At 43.8% G+C, this 18,563-nt stretch overlaps 1 protein-coding gene across 1 annotated transcript in view; it reads right to left on the bottom strand.

Annotated features, from left to right (window-relative positions):
• The window catches only part of EYS (eyes shut homolog), a 28,655-nt gene extending 15,469 nt beyond the window's left edge, over positions 1-13,186 (bottom strand). The window contains exons 1-2 of the mRNA XM_044421441.1: positions 13,125-13,186; positions 3,159-3,331 (exon numbers count right to left, since the gene is read on the bottom strand). The gene's annotated coding sequence lies outside the window, so the exon portion shown is untranslated. The remainder of the gene's footprint in view (positions 1-3,158; positions 3,332-13,124) is intronic.
• Between the last annotated feature and the right edge of the window lie 5,377 nt (positions 13,187-18,563).

Here is an 18,563-nt window from a genome sequence, read left to right on the forward strand (position 1 = left end):
TTGCACAGTGCCTTTCCTCACATTCCCGCGATGCTGGAAGCTTTGGAAATGGAGATTTTGCACATGCCAGATGGAACGGTGGTAGATAGGCTGTTGGGGCTGGAATAGTTTGTGCTTTGGGGAGAGCCATGACCTTTACAGGCACTGGATCCTGTTGATATTTGAGTCATAACAATCTTTACTAGGGGAGGAAACAAATGGGTGATGTTAACCATACTAAACAAAAAACACACAATACTTTGACCTCCTAATATTCTTGCCCTTCATACAACCAAAGCTTCACTTGTTTCTGCCAAAGAGCTAATCCTGACATCAATTCTCATGCCACATAGTTTTCACCTCAGCAACAGACTTAAACACTGTTGCAGGCTGCCAAATGCTAGCTCAGATCCAAATGTTCCTTTCATGATAGAAAAAAGTATCTGTCTGACTAACTGGCTATCTTTTTAACCAAAGCAGGTAACTCCATGAGCTCTGATTCAATGAGCTGATGCATCAACCCATGCCAATCACCCTTGGTGGTGGTGAGAGCCCATTGTCAGCTATTGCCTTGGATGCTCGTGTTCTTCTCAGGCCTGTAGCCTTAGGCAGGCCTGAGCTTGAAGTCTGCATGGTCAACAAGCCAACTCCGCATGCTCCTCTTCCATCTTTTCCCAACTGTAGGGAAACTACTAGGTTAAAAGAGCTTTGGGTCTAACAGGGTCGACAAATGACGACGCGGATTGATTTGGCTCTGCACATGGATATTCTAAGAAAACATGGGGCACACAATCTTCAGGAGGATCCAATTCCACTTGCATCCACCAAGCTGGCAGAAGCAGAAGCAGGTTTCCTCAACCACTCCTCCCCAGAGCAGCTGCTCCAAACCCTGCTGAATGGGATGAGCTGTGGCATATGGGTGGAGGGGGATGTCTCCACCACCACCAAGCTGCCAGAGGCATCTTCTATGGGAAGAGCCCTTCTGGTCACAGAAGGCAAATCCTGGATCCAACCCATCGTCTCCAATCAGACTCAGCTCATGTCAGATGCCTCCCATAACTGAGCTGCCAGCAATGGGGAACCGCCACTGAACACGTGTGCAGTGGCTGTTGTCTGGGTCAGCTTCATAGGGAACTAGGACGACGCCAGGGCAGCTGGGTAAAGCTCTTTCACATGCAGCTCCCAAACTCTGGAAAACACAATGACTTGACACCAACTCGTGCTCTTAAGCAGCCTTCTCTAACCTGGGGCCCTCCAGATGTGCTGGACTACAATGAACATCAGCTGCAAAGCCACCCTCCCTCAGTCTGGGGCTATCCAGCCATGCTCCCATCATCCCCAACCATCATGGTCATTGGGCATTTGCATTTGCAAATGTTTGGATTTGCAATCTGGCACATCAGGAAGGCACCGGGTTGGCAAGACAGTGGGCTGAAACATGGTGAATGCCTGTGCGCTCCTTGCCCCATAAAATAAGTAAGTTCAACCAGTTATATTCATTCACACTTGCTGCACCATGAAATCATCTGTCCAAATCAGCTTTCGGTGCCCAATGCTTAGCTTGCTTCTGAGGCCATTTCCTTTGTCTGCTGCCCTTGGACATCGGACAAGGCTACATTGCTATCCTGAGTGCTTGCTATTTCTTTTGCACTCCTGTTTATATATCTTAACTACCTAAGTGCTTATTTCCTTCGTCTCTTCACACTGTTTCCTACTTTCCTGGGCCACACAATGCTGTACCCCATCTTCGCTCTAGAGATGAGGTGGTATTTAGTCTGGATAAACAACTGATTGTTTCCAGGTTGCCATTCAATAAAAAAAGGAAAACTGTACTTTGAAAATTCTCATGACAGTTCATTATGCTGCCAGTAGAAGGGGAACGGGAGGTCAAGGAATTTAAAGCAGACACTAGGCCTTTTCATTACTAAGTCTCTATTTCTCTGCTAGTGATTCTGTTCTCAGTTTTATTCACTGATGACGTTTATTGAAATAACAACATAGGAACATATTTTAATTCTTGTCTGTCTTATATGGGTCAGATGTGAATAATCTGCATTTGTAGCACATCACATGAGAGGGCAGTGTGCTACTAATTAAGGCCATTAAGTGCTGATTCAGTTATTTACTACTGTCTGAAGAACAGTCGGTTCTTATTTCATGCCCAGAGAGGCCTGGTTTCTGGAGAGAATCAGTTTTGATGGGTGGTCTTGACTGGGAGAGGGATGGGAGGAATGCAGCCTGTTGCTGCTTCTCTTTGCTCAGTGGCTTTGATGCCACTGACCATGATTTCCTGCTGGACCAGCTCTGCCAGCTGTGGGGCAGAAGGCACTGCACTCCAGCAATTCTGCTCATCCCTGCAGGGCCAGCTTCAGGGCATTGCACTGGGCACCTTGGTCCAATGCCACAGTTGCACTGAGTAGTGTCGCAGTCAGAGACTGACCACACTGATTCATTCCTTGGTAAGACTGGAGTACTGCGACGCATTCCATGTGGAGCTTCCTCTGCGACTGGGAACTGTATGATTCAGTACTTGGGTTGCTGAGATGGGCAGCCTGTTTATACACGAATTCACAAAATGAAAGAACTGCTCTACGTACCTCTACAAAACAATCTTGAGCTATAAGCAGTTAGAAAAAGCCTGACAAACCCATCTCTTTGAAGATTTGTCTGTGAAAGTTTTATTGTCTCCTTCAAAGATGTAGGCATCACCCCGCAAATGAAGATCTTCATCACTCACTAGCTTGTGCTAACCATCTTTGCTGGCCAAACCAGCCAATACTGGTATAGTTCAAGCCCTGGAGCTCTCCCTGGACTCTGGAAGTTATTCAGACAAACATGACCAGCAGGACTCAAAGACTCTTCTGATAAAGGATCTAAAACCACAGCACAATATAGTAAGAAAAAAGATGCATACTTTGAGAATGCATTCGCTCTTTTCATTTTCTAACAGGCACAGAAATCTTTCAACAATGGCACACAGATCATGCAGTTCAGGTTCTTTGTCTTCCAATCCTAGGAAATTAGACCGTGAACCAAAATCTATTAATAATATTGTTATTAACTGTAGTTCATTTTCAGAAAAACTCTCCCGACTTCCCCCTTAACATTAAAGTAGAGGCTGCTGGAAAACTGTCTGGTAACAGCATCCCAGGGGTCTGGATTGGAGGTCTGTGCCATACCTTGATCACAGTAGATGCCAGTGGTTCCTAGTGGACAGTGGCAGGTGTAGCCATCGGGCAGTGGGACACAGGTGGAACCTTGCCGGCACTTATGCAGAGGGCTGTGCTCGGGATCACACACTGAAATTGTCTCTGTGCAGAACGCCCCTTTCCAGCCGGTGGGACAAAGACAGCTAGAGTGTGCCCAACACAGAAACAAGAAGACAGTATTAATAAGGTAGCCATGTACAAGACGTCCCCTGTGCCTTTTTCATTTTCATTTTGTTTTAAAGAAAAGCAATCTGGAGCAAAGAAACAGTGATCTCACCCCTTTCCCTTGGTATTCCTTTTCAACTCCACATAATCCTTCTACTTTGAAAGATTAGGAGGTGGATTTGGAGCTGAAAGGAGATGGGGGAAGGGGTTAAATTAGTAATGCCATACCATCGTAACACAATGTAAGTTGTTCTACCCACTGGGCAACTTCACGTCACAGCTTACCCAGCTAAACGGGGTGGGTTCGAATGAAACAACTCGTGGTGGGCTGACAGATATCAGCCCTGCTGTGGGTCCTCCTCCACTACTTCCCCTCCAGCCTTCCTGCAGATATTGCAGAAGACCAAGCAGCAGGACCGTCCATGTTTGCTCTCCCTGCTGCTTTGACAGGTGGTTACAGCTCTTTCAAATTGCCCACATTGCAGTTGTCACTGGCTCATCAATGCCCTTTTTTTTCAGGACAAGAAATTTTGGCAACTTTTCCCTAACAAATGTTTAAAAAATGTGTTGGGAAAAGTGTGAGCCAGCTCTCAACAAACCCACTGCTTTTTCTTTTTTCTTTTTGACAGGTCTACCCATGTGTTTTCTTGACAGGGGCATATGATTCATGCCTGCATATCAATCTGGCCAGAAATCCAGAATGGCCCTGCCAAGAATATCCTTTTAAAAGGAACTGGGGCTTTGACAGCCGGTAGAGCTGGTGGACTCATACTTCTTCATGTTCCTGAGATGCCAGAACCTTGGGAAAGGGTGGAGAAGTGTTAGGAACCTGAAAATACCTCCCACAGCACCAAAAAAAGAAGAAAAGAACCTTAAGGATATTGTTGTGAAGGGGGTGATCTCATGACCACCCTGTTGCAGAAATAAAGAATGTTCTCAGTTCTGCTTTCTCTCAGCAGCTTGATTTGCAACAGCTATCAAGAGGAACTGAAGTGTTTGCAATCTCTCTCAGTCAATGTCCATGGTGTATCCTCGCTCCACCATTTTGGGCCCGTGCAACTGTGGACATTTGTATAAGTCCAACAAAAGATAAAAAAGAAATGCTTGAAATGTTGTGTGGATTTCTTGCTCTGAAAAAATAAATAAAGAATGGGGTAATGAAAAGTTGTCAGCCCTTCCGGAGTGCCGCTTGGGCAGGGAGCCAAAGGTGAGTGGCAAAGGACTTATGATGGCAGGGGAGGGGCGCTAAGTCACTGCCGGTTCCTTCTGTGCGCTGCTTGGGTATTCGTGGGGCACCTGACACTGGGGACAAGGGATTTTTGCAAATCTTGCTAAGCTCCTTAATACCTCTTTCCACAGCACAAAAACCCATTGTTGGTCCAACAGGCTCAATAACGAATCATAGGCCGTTGGGTGGCTTGTTGCCTATGAACAAGCCACCTTGCAGGTTCCAGATTGCTCAACATGAGAACTCACGATGACGCTGGGTTGCCTTGTCATGTAAACCACTCATTGTGGAGAGCTTAGTTGACTATTGTCAGCAGCACAAAGAAGAGAAGAGGCCTGGAAAAAAGCCTGTCTATTATGCCCAACACGTTTTTGGAAAGGGCTTTACTCAGAGGGCGCTTACCTTTCTTCAAGTATGCTGTGGAAAATCTTTCTAATGTTTTTTGTTTTAAACAGGGGAAACATTAGAAAAATTTTCCATGACATATCTGGGGAAAGAGAGGCAGCCCTTCATGAAAGAAATTTCTTTTTGAAATGTGCTAAGTAAAACAGAAGGGTTTTTTTCAGGCACCTGAAAATATCTTCTATTTTGGGACCCATACTTTCTTATCTTGCTGTTTCCTAATTTCAGCAGCAACAACAACATATTTAAGCAAAACTAATCTGATGTAGGCTAACTCAATTAGGCTTCAACCCAAAACATTTAGTCCAACCGTGCTCAGTAGGAATTACTTTTGAGTAGACATTCATAGGATTGCACTGTTCAATTAACTTTCCTCTCTTCTTGTCTTAATTTCTCCTAAACAATACCAGTGTGGTGTTAAAGCTGAAGATGCTGCCCATCATATTTACTTCTCAATGACATATTTGGGTCCACGTGGGGTCTAGCAGCATTCGGGGGAACGAAGATGGCAGGCAGCCAGAGGCCAGTACTTTGCAGCATGCCTGACCATGCAAAAAGACATTTTAATGGGAAAGCAAAACCAAACAGGTATCAACAAAGCAGTTCATGGCCACTGGGGAACACATCTTCCTGTTGAAATGAAAGGCTGGGTGAACCAGCATTGGGTTTTCATGTGGAAGAACTGTGAGCTGTATTCCTTTCTGGTGCTCATGGCAAAGGCCTGGACCCAGAATGATTCTAGGTGGATGTCTTTTGATTCAGGCTTCAAGTGGTGGATTTTGGGTTTCCAGTAAAGTAGAGTCCACAAGCCCAAAGTCTGCCCAGCCCTGTCTTGAAGGCGCTTCTAAGGAACTTTGCGCGCGCGCGCGCACACACACACACACACACAGAGAGAGAGAGAGAGAGAGAGATACTGTGTGTGTACACACAGTATGTTTACGGTTTCTGTCTTAAAATATAGCAATGAAAGGAAACATTTGGACTGCTACATACACCATGGGTAAGGGTAAGAGGTCTAAATCATCAGGCTATTAGCCATAGGGAGGAAACGATATTGATGCAATTTGTGGATCTGTAATTTGCCCCCTCTTTGGTTAACAAGGAAAGAACTTAAGGCATGGAATCAGCGCAGGGGCTGAGGACTAGATCCCATGCTTCTGTAGGAGGGGCATTAGGATCCTGTTGGGTGTACATTTCAGGTTGCCAGATTGAGCAATCCGTCACAGCCCTCAGACGCACAGGCATACAGATGCCTTTTGGCTCTCTGAAAAGGTTAAAGGAAAAAAACCACTGCTATCTGCTTAGGAACTTGTTATTCATGTTACCTGCATTCACTGATGACCTGTGCTTCATCATATATAAGCAACGATCTAGGCATAATAGACTTCTGTTCAGTTCATCCATAACAGCCAGATCTAGCATACAATTTTGGCTTTATGGTATTGTTTCACTTTAGAGATAGCCTCACACAACCAACGTTTCTAAAATGCACCATTTGATCACGTACTAATGCATTCATTTTTCATAAATACTGAGAAATCACCAAATGTCAGAGTCTTGTTCCTGTTAGTTTCATTCTTCATATTGGATACTGACAGTTACTGTGCAATGGAAACTTTTTCAAGCATGGCTGGTATTATAGACACATTAGTGTGAGTTTTGAAGGTCCATTTCAATGCATCTGACATATTATATTTCACTTACCCAGAGAACAGAGTTTTACCCAGCTGATAAGCAGAATGTGCAGTTTACCTTACAAAATTCCAGAGGAAATGGATGCACCTACTTAAGTCAGCAGTATTGTCCCCATAGCAACAGGCTGTCCCATTTAAGTGCATTGAACAGAATATCAGCACAGAACAGACCTGGGCATTGTACGGCCGGCGGGCCACATCCGGCCCGATGGCTGACCCTGACTGGCCCGCATGAGGTCACTGGCAAATATTCAACCTGACTTCAGTGCACTTGTTGAAGCCCAAAACAGACTAGATTTCTCTCACTGAACAACAACAAAAAAAGAACTGAGGTAATGCAAACAAACAAAGCTGGATGCATTTATAGGGAATCCAAAGGCAACTTGGATTGTTGAGTTTTCTGTTTCTCTGTTCTGTTATAATTCGTAAGGTCTGTACCTTACTATGTTAAGTGCTGGGAGATTACATATGTTGTACATTTGTGCTATACAAGTAATATTGAATTGAATTTATTGCTTTTCATGTAATGTTAATGTTTTTGTGAATATTCATTAAATAGTGTTGTTCTGTGCTCCACATTTTCATTGTATCATTGTAATGTTTCATTTATTGTTTTTACAGAGATATATATTGAGCAGAGCTGTAAGTGTATTGGTCTGGCCCTTAATAACTGTCAAAGTTTCTCTTGTGGCCCCATAGGAAAATTAATTGCCCACCCCTGGCATAGAGGTACGATCTCAAAAAGTGTAACATTCCTGGGAGGAAATTATTTCCTGGAAACAAAATGGGGTCTGAAAACAGAGCAGACTCCTAGAGAAGCAGGGCTTGTATTAGGGGCTTTGGGAAATGGTCCTGTAATCCAAAGGATGCTGCAAGATGGCCCCGACAAGTAACAACTGCTGACAGGGACCACAGGCAGCCTGCCTGTTCCTGGCTGGGACAAGCTGCTTTCTCTGAGGTCAGAGGAAGGTTCCGGAAGCAGCGTGACTGCTCTGAGGCAACAGTGGGGAAAGCACTACAAAGGGGCATCCTTTGGCTTTGCAGAGGTCGTCGGAAAGGGGTCGAGATGGTCTGCTGAAATGCAGTTCCTCATTTCCTAGCTCACGACCTAACCACGAACAGGGTTTGCGCTCTCTTCAAAGCTAAAATCAGCTAAAAGCAGACCTTGCTGGGCTACTATCATCTGTCAGATAACCAGGGGTACTTTTGGATGGAGAGCTCCTAGTGCTGTCAGTCAGAAGACTCCATTCAGATGCAGGATGGAGCGACAGCACCGGGAGTGATGGCCTCACACGGCTTCTTGGTGTTGGGCTCAGCCATAGGCAAAGGCAAGGTGGGGGACTGTGGCAACCTTCACAGCAGAGGTCATGAGAGAAGGCACCTGGGGTGTAGGGTGAAGCAGGATAATAGGGTGGGAGGAAGGCCTAGATAAGCGCTAAGTGGCTTTTGAAAGAACAGGCGAGAGCAGCCTTGTCCAGCTGTTTTGCGCTGTGGCTCCCATTAGTCCCACCCCACCTGGGCAATGGCTGGAGATGATAACAGTTGCAGTCCGGAACATCTGGCTAAGGAAGACTGGGCTAGATCAATCATAGGTGCATATCTGACGATCAGAAGCTGCCATTGTGCATGGGCAAAAAGCTGGTCTGTGCAGCATCGTCAGGTTCCCAGGCAACAGACCTTCTTGCCCACAGCACATGAAGCATGTGCTACTTAAGGGTGAGCTTGCCGCAATCAAACCCAGAAATGGCGCTTGGGGTGCCAAGGGTGAGCTAGGGCCAGGTGGGGGCTGGGTGTGCTTGGGTATGACTGTGTGTGTGTGTGTAAGGACAAGGACAACCTTGGAAGACACTGACATGTTTATAATGGAAACATGACCTATTTGAAAAGCGCGGGGGAAAATTGCAAGAAATTGATGCAACCCCATAGAAGAGCTAACTGAAATGCTTTACACTTACTAAAGGGTCGATCCGCTTTCCACACATGTCCCACCGTTCCTACATTTTATCAGCTGGCATGGAGATTGTTCGCATTGTCCCACATTGCGGCCAGCATTGGGATGACCTTCCGGGATCCCTGGTGCTTTCAGCTGTTGATCCCTCCCAGTGCGAACTTGTATGTCAAAAATGCAGCCTTCAAAGAAAGAAACAGGAGCTTACATTGTTATTTATTATATGAGTATGTACGTGCTGCCCCTTTCCTGCAAGGAACTCAAGGCAGCCTACACAATCCCTTCACTCCTCTTTATTTTACCCTCACAACACCCCTGTGTGGTAGGTTGCATTGAGAATGAGTGACTGGCCCAAAGTCAAGAGCGGACTTGAACCCCCCCCCCCCGCCCCCCCAGCATTCTGACCACTATACCATACTGGCTCTCACTTCAAAACGATGGAAGGTCTCCCTGTTTTTGCCATGAGCTCATGTTTAATAGCAATTGGCCAAACTATTAGCCATAGTTACTTAAAGTTTATATTACAAAAGACTAGGAGGCAAAACACGGTATCCGGGCTCAGCCATAGTGCCATTTGATTGCAGGTAGTTCTCTAAGGCTCCAACTAGATGTTAATTAAGCCAGTAGTTGTAGCAAAATTGGACTTGGTAGGACATCCTTACTTGGCCATAAGCTTGCGGGGTAAATTTGACCCAGTCTCTGACTTCCAGCCTATCCTACCTCACAGGGTTGTTGTGAAGTTAAAACAGAGAGGAGGAAAATCATGTATGCCTCCCTGGAAGAAAAGGTGGCATGAAAATGCTAAAACAACAACAAAAATTTAAAATTGTGCTGTTATGAGAAAGTGCAGCTGCACATTTAAGCTGCACTCCTGTAGCTACAATAACTAGGCAGCTAAATACACAATGTGTATATTTTAAAAGGGGAAGAATAAACTTCATAAACACCTCCTTGAAAGTGGATGCAAACATATGCCTTTTGTTCTCAGGTATCTGAGTTCAAAACATCCTGTGAGAATTCTTAACTTTGTACTGGCACAAGCTGAAAAACATGTAAATGGCATGCAGACATGTGCCTGAGACTCATTTAGGTTGTTTTCCTGAATGCCTGTTTCCCAGCACTTTTCATGAATTAATTGCCTGATGCTGCAACATTGCAAGGGAGTCTTCAGGCCTCTGGAGTGCGAGAGTGGGAGTGGGGTGTTTTGGCCGATGTGCGTCTCTGTGTGTGCATGACAGGCTGGGCAGGCCTGATAGAGATCATATTTTCATTGCTTTTGCACATCGATTTTTTTTCTGGGCCTGCCTGCTAATATCTGATAAACACAGAAGGATGTTCTGTTCCTGAAGTGGCCCTTGATTGCCAATGAAAAGGGCTCAGAGATCTACGAAAACACCCAAAGAAGAGCACAGTGAGTTCCAGAGAAACCATAATAAGCCCGTAATGGAAAATAAGGTGATGCCAGGGCTGACACATTTGGCTTAATGGTTACCTGCACACTGTCCAAATACAGAAATGAAGTGCTGCTGGAATACAAACAAAGCTGTTATTCATGCATGTCATAGAATAATCACAGCCAGCTCCCTGAGTTTATGTTAAACCTAAGAGGCAATCTGATGAGATACTAAAAATGGCAACTTTTCCAGATGATTAAAAAGAGGACAATGCCTTGCCCTGCAAGGGAAACAGCCCTGCTTGGTTGGGGGTGGCTGTGATTTTTGGTGTTTGCTTTTTTTCTTTCCCTAAATCAGAGGGTATGGGTCTTTCAGCACCAGAAATGGTGGAGGGAAGCCCACAGCCTTCAAATATTAGATCTTTGATTGATAGCAATAGCCCCACTAAACTTTGCATGAATTACTAAAGATACACATCAAATTGCACTTGCAAACAAATGCATTTTTAAATTCCGGAAAACGTGAGAGTGTGCAAGACAACAGTTTCCTCTGTCTGTATGTGGAGACCTAGTCCCAGGGGACCTCCAGAACCCAAGTTGTCTTCTGGTTTACATATTTATGCTAGACATAATCCAAAGTAAAAAGCTGGAAATTCTGTGGAGATTCATCTCCAAAATATAGAATTTTCCCAAAGGGCTTTGTTATTGTCATGTGCCATCAAGTCATCTCCAACTTAGGGTGGCCCTATCAGTGAAAGCCCTCCAAAATGTCTTGTTCATGACAGTTGCGTTCAGTTCTTCCAAACTGGAGACTGTTGCTTCCTTTATGGATTCAATCCATCTTATATCTGGGCTTCCCCTTCTTTTTCTGCCTTTGACTTTCCCTAGCATGATTGTCTTCTCTTGTGAGTCTTGCCTTCTCATGATGTCTTTGAAGTATGTCAGCCTCAGTTTTGTCATTTTTGCTTCTAGGGAAAACTCTGGCTTGATTTGAACTAGGACCCACCTGTTTGTCTTTCTGTCAGCCCAGGGTATTTGCAAAGCTCTCCTCCAGCATCACGTTGTGAAGGTATCAATTTCCCCCCTATCAGCTTTCTTCACTGTCCAGCTTTCACACCCATACATTGTGATCAGGAATAAAATGGTTTGGATAATCTTGACCCTGGTCTCCAGTAAAACACCCATACAACCGATATTTTTTTCTAGTTCCTTCACTGCTGCCCTTCCAACTCTTGGCCTTCTTCAGACTTCTTGGCTGCAGTTTCCCTTTGAATTGATGACTGAGCTGAGGTATGTGAAATCTGTTTATCATTAACAGTAAAGTTCTGTTACTCTTCTGTGGCTGTTTGTTGATTTTTAATTTTTTTTGGTTTTCTTACTATTCACCTGCAGTCTTGCTTTTGTACTTTCTTCTTTCACTTTCCTCAGTTGCTGGTTCAAGTCATTGCTGCTTTCTGCCAGTACTATGGTATCATATGCATATCCTAAAATAGTGATGTTTCTTCCACCCATTTTCACTCCTTCCTCGATTCTATTCCAGCTTTCCTTATGATATTTCCTGCTTACAGATTGAACCGAAAGGGAGATCAAATGCTTCCTTGTCTGACATCTTGTCCTATGGGAAACCATTCTGCTTCTCCATATTCTGTCCTCACAGTAGCTTCTCCTCTGTGATACAGGTTCTGCATCAGGACAGTCAACTTGCTAAGGTGGAGCCCTTTATTTCAGAACCATCCATAGCTTCCTGTGATCAAAGGCTTTGCTGAAGTTGATGCAGCACAGAGCGATCTTTTTCTGAAATTCTTTGGTGTATTCTAGCAGCCAATGTCTATTTGCAATTTGATCTCTAGTCACTCTTCCTTTTCCAGATCTGGCTTGAACATCTGGCTTTTCTTGCTCCAAATACAGTAGTACTCTTCGTTGCAACAGTTTGAGCATCAGCTTGTTTTGTTTTCCATATTTTTGACATATTTTTGTTAGGATTTGGACTGATTTATTCTCTGCATCTTGGAATAGTTCTATTGGCATCCTATCCATTCCAGGTACTTTAGTCTTTGCAACCACTTTCAGAGTAGCTTTCACTTCACTTTTGAATATTGCAGGCTTTTCTTCATCAGATTCTGCTTCAAAGTGGTCTGTCATCCTATTATCCTTTTTGTATAGCTCGTATGTATAATCTTTCCCACTTCTTTTTATTTTTTCCAAAGGACTTTGCTTATAACGAAATCAAATCTGGCCTTTGTCTTCCCTGAACCTGTCTCCTAAGTTTCTTAGCTATTCTGGTAAATGCTGATGTGAAGTATGTCCATACTGCCGAAGCAGCAGACAGGATGAATATGGCGGTAATTTCTCAGCTCCAGAATAATGGCACATGTCCCCTTGCTGTAGCATTTAGAGGCAGAATTGCCCTTTAGGACAGGGCAGAAGCTCCTATGAACTGCAGCAGTGCCTGTGCACAAGCTCAGGACAGGGCCTAGACACAGGTAGGCGGGTGCTGGGACCACATTTCCCAGATGCTGACCCTTCTCTCAGAGCCCTCTAGGCTATGGTTTTGCTTTTCCCAGCCTGACATGATGGCCATGTGAATATACCCCTCACTGAGATGTGATCTGGGCTCTCAACTGCTATATCAGCAAGGACAGGGCTTTTCCATGATAGCGCCAAATTCTGGAATACCTTCTTGGGGGAAATGTAATCTCTTCTCTTACTGCCAGCTTTTCAGCATCCAGCAAGGGTTATTTCAGAAGGCATTTGGAGTCCTCCAAGTTGTGATTTTGATGCTTTTCTGTAACAGGCCTACAATTGTATTTATGGATAATTCCATTTAAATGTTATTTGATTCAAGCATATACTGAATATCATTCTTGTTATTTCATTGTATGCTGCTTTGATGGGCAGGTATAAAATTTTTAGTAACATAAAGTGGCATACAACTCTCTCTTGCATGCCTTCTAACCTGGTCATTGCTCTGCATAAAGCTGACACCTGTCCTGCAGTCCTTTTTATTTGCCAGGAAAACATATGCTTCCTTTTAAACACATAAACTTGTTAATATAAACACAGTGGATTTTAAAGGGGAATGAAATGCAAGGCAAATTATACTTACCTTGAAAACTATTCTTAAAAATGGATCCACTTGGGAGGAGTTCTGGAATGTATTCCACATAACCGCCTACATAAAGCTGACTGAAGACATTAAGCCCAACCAGCTTTCCTGGAGATCTAATGGTTTTATTTTTACCATCATCCACCTTAAAAGCAAACAAATGAATGAACGACAAGCAAACAAACATCTGTTACTCATAGGAAATTCAATAAGTCTTTCATATTATTATGTTCCAAGAGAAGAACAAGATGCATAAAATTAATAATGGGGGAGAGATTGGGATTCCACCTATTACAACCTTCATGCTGCATTTTGGGGTGACATTAGTGCTTCAGGTGCACATACCTTACAAGAATTTACACATAAATAGTCCTACTGACTTGTTCTTTTATGACATTGCCACAAAGTGCAATTGAAAATGTGTCCAAATTTTGTATTTCAAGCTTTTGTGTTTATCCCAAAAGGCTGGGGTGATAAAGTCACCCCTGAAGCGCCACAGACATAGTTGGGCACAAGCTTGATTCAGTTCAGTTCAGATCATCTTCATCTCATTTTAAAGCCAAGATTCTGAGTTAAACCCCCCAGCAAACTTAATAAAAATCCATGGAAGGAAAGCTGTGTTATTTTTTTTTTTTTAAGTTGGTAGGTCAAATCACTGTTATGCAGAGAAATGTCAATAGACCCACTATTGTTTTACATATTTTTCAGTTTGCCTGGCCTTAGGAAAAAAAGCAAATTAAAACATTAATAACCTATGCTTGCCATTCTTATGCTGATTGCAACTCCTTGAGTTAAAATTCCATCCAGAACAAAGCTTTTAAAGATTTTGCATTGCTATCCCCTCAGGCACATCTGCTGGTGTTATAAAGTTACCCCAGAAGTTCAGTTTGTTGGCTTTGGAAGGGATTTTTCTATGTTTATGCAAATTCAGTGAGGCCTTTTTATTTTCTTCACCTGAGTGGCAGCCTCTTTTTGTACTATTTCCTTGAGTTCCACAGAAAGTCAAGAGCAGCTTGTAAGCAGCACAGCACTGGATGGCCACAATTAGGGAACTGAGCAAGCTGCCTTTTACCAAGTCAGACCATGGTTCCATCTAGACCAGTATTGACAACACTGACTGGCAGCAGTTCTCTGGGGTTTCAGGCAGGAATTTTCCACTCCTACTTGGACCTGCCAGGGATTGAACTGGAACCTTCTCCATGAAACCATGTGCTCTGCCACTGAACTACCATGGAGCAAGGCCTTTCCTGAAAGAAGGAGGCACTGCTCATAGTTATCCTACATGCAGACTTCACCCCGTTGCACTTAGGACCACAGTGAAAGAAACGACATTTACCCGTTAAGGTTCTGGAGAGTATTTTAAGGTTCTGCTTGCATGCCAGCCTTAGAAAAGACAATTCCTCCAAGGGGTTCAGGGTGATATACATGATTTTCCCCCAGCCCATTTCCTCCTTGCAATAGCTTTGTGAGAGGGGTTAGAGTGCAAGAGGGTGACTGATGCATGGTGGCCCGAGCTAGAACAGTGTCTCTTTCAAAGCAGCTCTTTCAAAGCAATTCTTACCTTCATCCAGCCATCCTGAAGAGATCTTCCTAGGCTGACCACATGAATGTGGCGTGTCAGATTCAGTGGCTCACTAATAATCTTGGCTGATCCGGACCCCAGGTTGTAGCTGTATACCACTCTGCCTTTGCGTAGGCCAAGCACGAGGAAATCATCACCGTTAAGACCTAGAGTCCATAAAATTACAAAGGGATACGTCAGGAGTGGCCAGACTTGCTCAAAGGAAAAGCCACATACGGTAAATGTCAGATGTCTGAGAGCTGCAAGACATGGACAAATGCTTATTTATTATGATGCATATATCATGACTTTATGAAAGTGCTTATCAGTGTATCATTTTTTAAAAGTGCACGATATGACACATAGACACCTGGATGCTTTCCCCAAAGAAATGGACCTTTAGAAACAAGAACTACTCAAAGCAAATGTCACATTAATCAAAAATAGCAGGGTTCATTTTACTGTTGTCACAGGCAGAATCCTGGCAATTATAGTTTAGTGAGGAGTCCTGAGAGCGTCTTGTTAGAATTCTAGCTTGGAGACCTTGTCCTATGAGGGACCTTTGAAGGAGCTCCAGAAGGGACGAGCAGCAACAGGACAGCCACCTTCAGGGGCTGCCACTTAAACCGCACAAATTCTCTTTGGAGCTGCGGCTGGTCCCTACTCTCTCCCATTCAGGAAGAGGGTCAAGATACCTCTTTCCAAGCTGGTTCTTCAGAGTCAGCAGGAGTGGGTGGGAAATGCAGGGTGAGCGCTCGTGAGGATGCCCGCTGACTCACTCTCTTCTTGCTCAGAGCAGTGGTTATTCTGATGGTGGTGTTTTCTCAGCATCTTCAGTGGGGGCCACCTCATCTGTGGCCCTACCCCTGGTGAAGAAGCCAGAGACGGAGCAGATGGTGCATGAGAGGTTGTTACCTTCTGCCCCTCTTCCCTTCCTACACAATTATTCCATGCTCACTCCTGAAGGCCTGAAAGAAGAGCTCATGGTCAGCCTGGATTTGCTCCATCTTTGGCTTCTTCACCAGGGATGGGGCTGCAGCTGAGGTGGCTGCTGCTGAAGACACCAAGGAAATGCCGTCACCACCAGAATAACTGCTGCTTCCATCGCCGCCTCCAGTAGCACCACCAGAGTTGCCCCCTGGAGAACTGCCAAAGCTCTTTTGCACTCATCAGCAAGACTGGGTGAGACATGCTGGGCAAGTGCTTGTGAGGCCGCAGGCCCACCCTGAGTGGGAGGGGCCAGCAGCCTCAGGAAAGCTCAGTGCTGGGAGCTGGAATGGGGGGCAGGGGGACCCTGAGCTCTCTGAGCTACAGAATAAGCTCAAGAGCCACATGCAGCTCCTAGGCCTCAGTTTGGCCACCCCTGGTATATATCAATAGATCGAGTCTTGGAGGACATCTCTAAGGACCCCCAACAATTAGCTTGAAAAGCCATCACTTGTGATTTCCTTCACAAAAGAGGTACTTGACAACTTGTCAAGAGAATTAAAGGAATCACAAGCAATACCTCTGAGCGAAGGCTAAATTAAGGCAAGCCAAAACCCTAAATCATGTCAAGATTCTAAATCCCCTTGATATAAAAGCTAAAGAGGAAAAAAAAAGTATACTATAATAGAAAGTGTAATGACAAAATAAGAGGCAATGAAAAAACTACATGCATCCTACTCCTTGCATAAAGCTTTACTTCCATTACCAAATACCTTATGATTTCTTAATTAGCATATATGAAACTGAAGACTTTTATTTTGTAGCAATACAAGCACAGAGATTAGAATTTATTTAATGGAAATAGCAATGTCGCTTGTAATTAAAATAATTAATACTGGTATTCTAAACAAAACATACAGATTTGCAGCAATCCTGTGCATGTAATTGAAATGAAAAAAAACAACAACCTTATAACGTTTTACTTGACTGTGTAAAAGAAATTGAAAACTTAATGTTAAGGAACATAAGAACAATACAGTTTAGCACATTGTAAACAGAAGCAGCACAGTTGCTTCTCTTTGCACATCACATTTAAAACATTTTCTTTCAGGATTTAAAAAAAAGGAAAGTCATGGATGATGTCATCAAATGATAAGCTAAGAAGTTTATTTTCTGTGCACATAATGCTTAGTGTTGGCATCTTTTTCTTGCAGCACCAAGAGTCCACAGTTCATTTTTATTTATTTTCAGCTGTGAAAATGACAAAATGGCAGTGTTACCATTAGACTAAAAAAGAGCTGCATTTTTACTTTGACATCAAGGAAAGCCAACAGAGTCTTATTTCGGAGAATGATTTGACACATATTGTGGTGGCATAACTTTCCTTTATCTGAGTTATTTTGCTTGACAGAAGCATGGATGTGTTTTCTTTCTCCAGTGAGGTTGATACCTGCATCTTCAGGGCAGCCTTTCATCTGCAGGTTTACCTCTTCACACACCTGCTCTTCTGAGGTTTGAATACATCTTTTTGTCACAATATGATTGCTCTATTCTTCAAGTCAGCTTCAAGGGCACCCGGTACTGGAATAAAGGATTTTATGTAAAATTCGTCTCATGGGGAAGCTTTTCATCAGCCTTAGGTACACCACTGACTTGCTTGTTTTCCCCTTTTTACATTTTTTTAGTCATGCACTTGTAGGAAGTTTGCATTCAGTTTTTTTTTTTTTCACTTTGAATTCAATTTAATCAAAAATCTCTAGGGGTTTTTCATGAAATGATGAAGTGATGTGCAAGACCTTGCTGGGTTTGTGGCAATGATCTCACAAAATAATTCCAAAGATCTGAAGTGGACATGGACTCTTTCATTTTCTCCAGAAGAATGCAAGCTCTCTCTTCTTGTACAACCTTAGTTTGGACATGAGTAAAAACATCAATAATTGAATTAAAGTCCATAGGTACAGCTGAAATAGTCTTTGCATGTGCTTCCCAGCTAGTGTAAGAAAGATGTCTGGTACTGTGCAGTCTGGACCCAGATTTGAGTTCTATGCAGCATTTAGTAGAAATCAAGAGAAAAGGATATGTTTGTTATACAACAGCATTTGTAAAAAATTGCATCAAAGCAGCAATCACCTGCAGCATGACCAGGAAGGTTCAGGAAATGGGCAGTGCATGGAATTTACACATCAGTGAGAAATCCATTTTCTGTTCAGCTTTAGCTGCTGGAAGGATGCTCCTTTCCATGGAGAGGGGCCTGCACATGCTAACCAAACCACCTGTGTGGGTTATCGTACACTGAGCTGGTCTCCCGGCCTTCAAGACCGGAGTGGACCACTTGCCAGATCAGGCAGATGAGCCCGGCTGGGCTGTGGCGAGCGCTTCTCATTCCTCACCTCCCCTTCTGAAAGCTGAAGAGGTGGCTCAGCCCAGTGACGATTGGCCCAGGAGGCTTCTCTCTGAGCAAAAGATTCAGCTAGATAGGGACTGGCTATGGAGGCTCAGCTCACAACTAGCAAAGGCTGGGGAGGGGCTTAAGACTGGGGGAGCTACTGTTGCCATTTGGTCTTCATTGTAGGCTTTTCTTTCATCTTTTTCTTGGTCTTCAGTCTCTGTCTGCGTGTTCCAAGTGACTTGTGAGCCCTGTTCTAATGGAATATTCTTATTTAGGTAAAGTACAGGATAAAGTTGGGGATTCGTTTGTTATTTTTGCCTGCGGCACTGTTCCAAATGCCTTCTCTGAATTGCCTCCTCTGTATATACCTTTCTACCCTTTCCCCCTTCCTCACACTGCTTTCAAAGTTTATGCTCTGGTTTCAAGGGTTAACCCTCAGTACTAAATTCAGAGCCTTCTCTTTGGTCTTGCTCCTGCTTGCAGACTTTGGCTCAGGACTTGAAATGTCCTGTGGATGTCAACTTGAATCCTTATTTCTGTGCCCCAGGTGTGTCCTGTAAGG

This window comes from Varanus komodoensis, unplaced genomic scaffold (assembly GCF_004798865.1).
Source record: "Varanus komodoensis strain SLA01 unplaced genomic scaffold, ASM479886v1 scaffold12, whole genome shotgun sequence".
Classification (NCBI taxonomy): domain Eukaryota; kingdom Metazoa; phylum Chordata; class Lepidosauria; order Squamata; family Varanidae; genus Varanus; species Varanus komodoensis.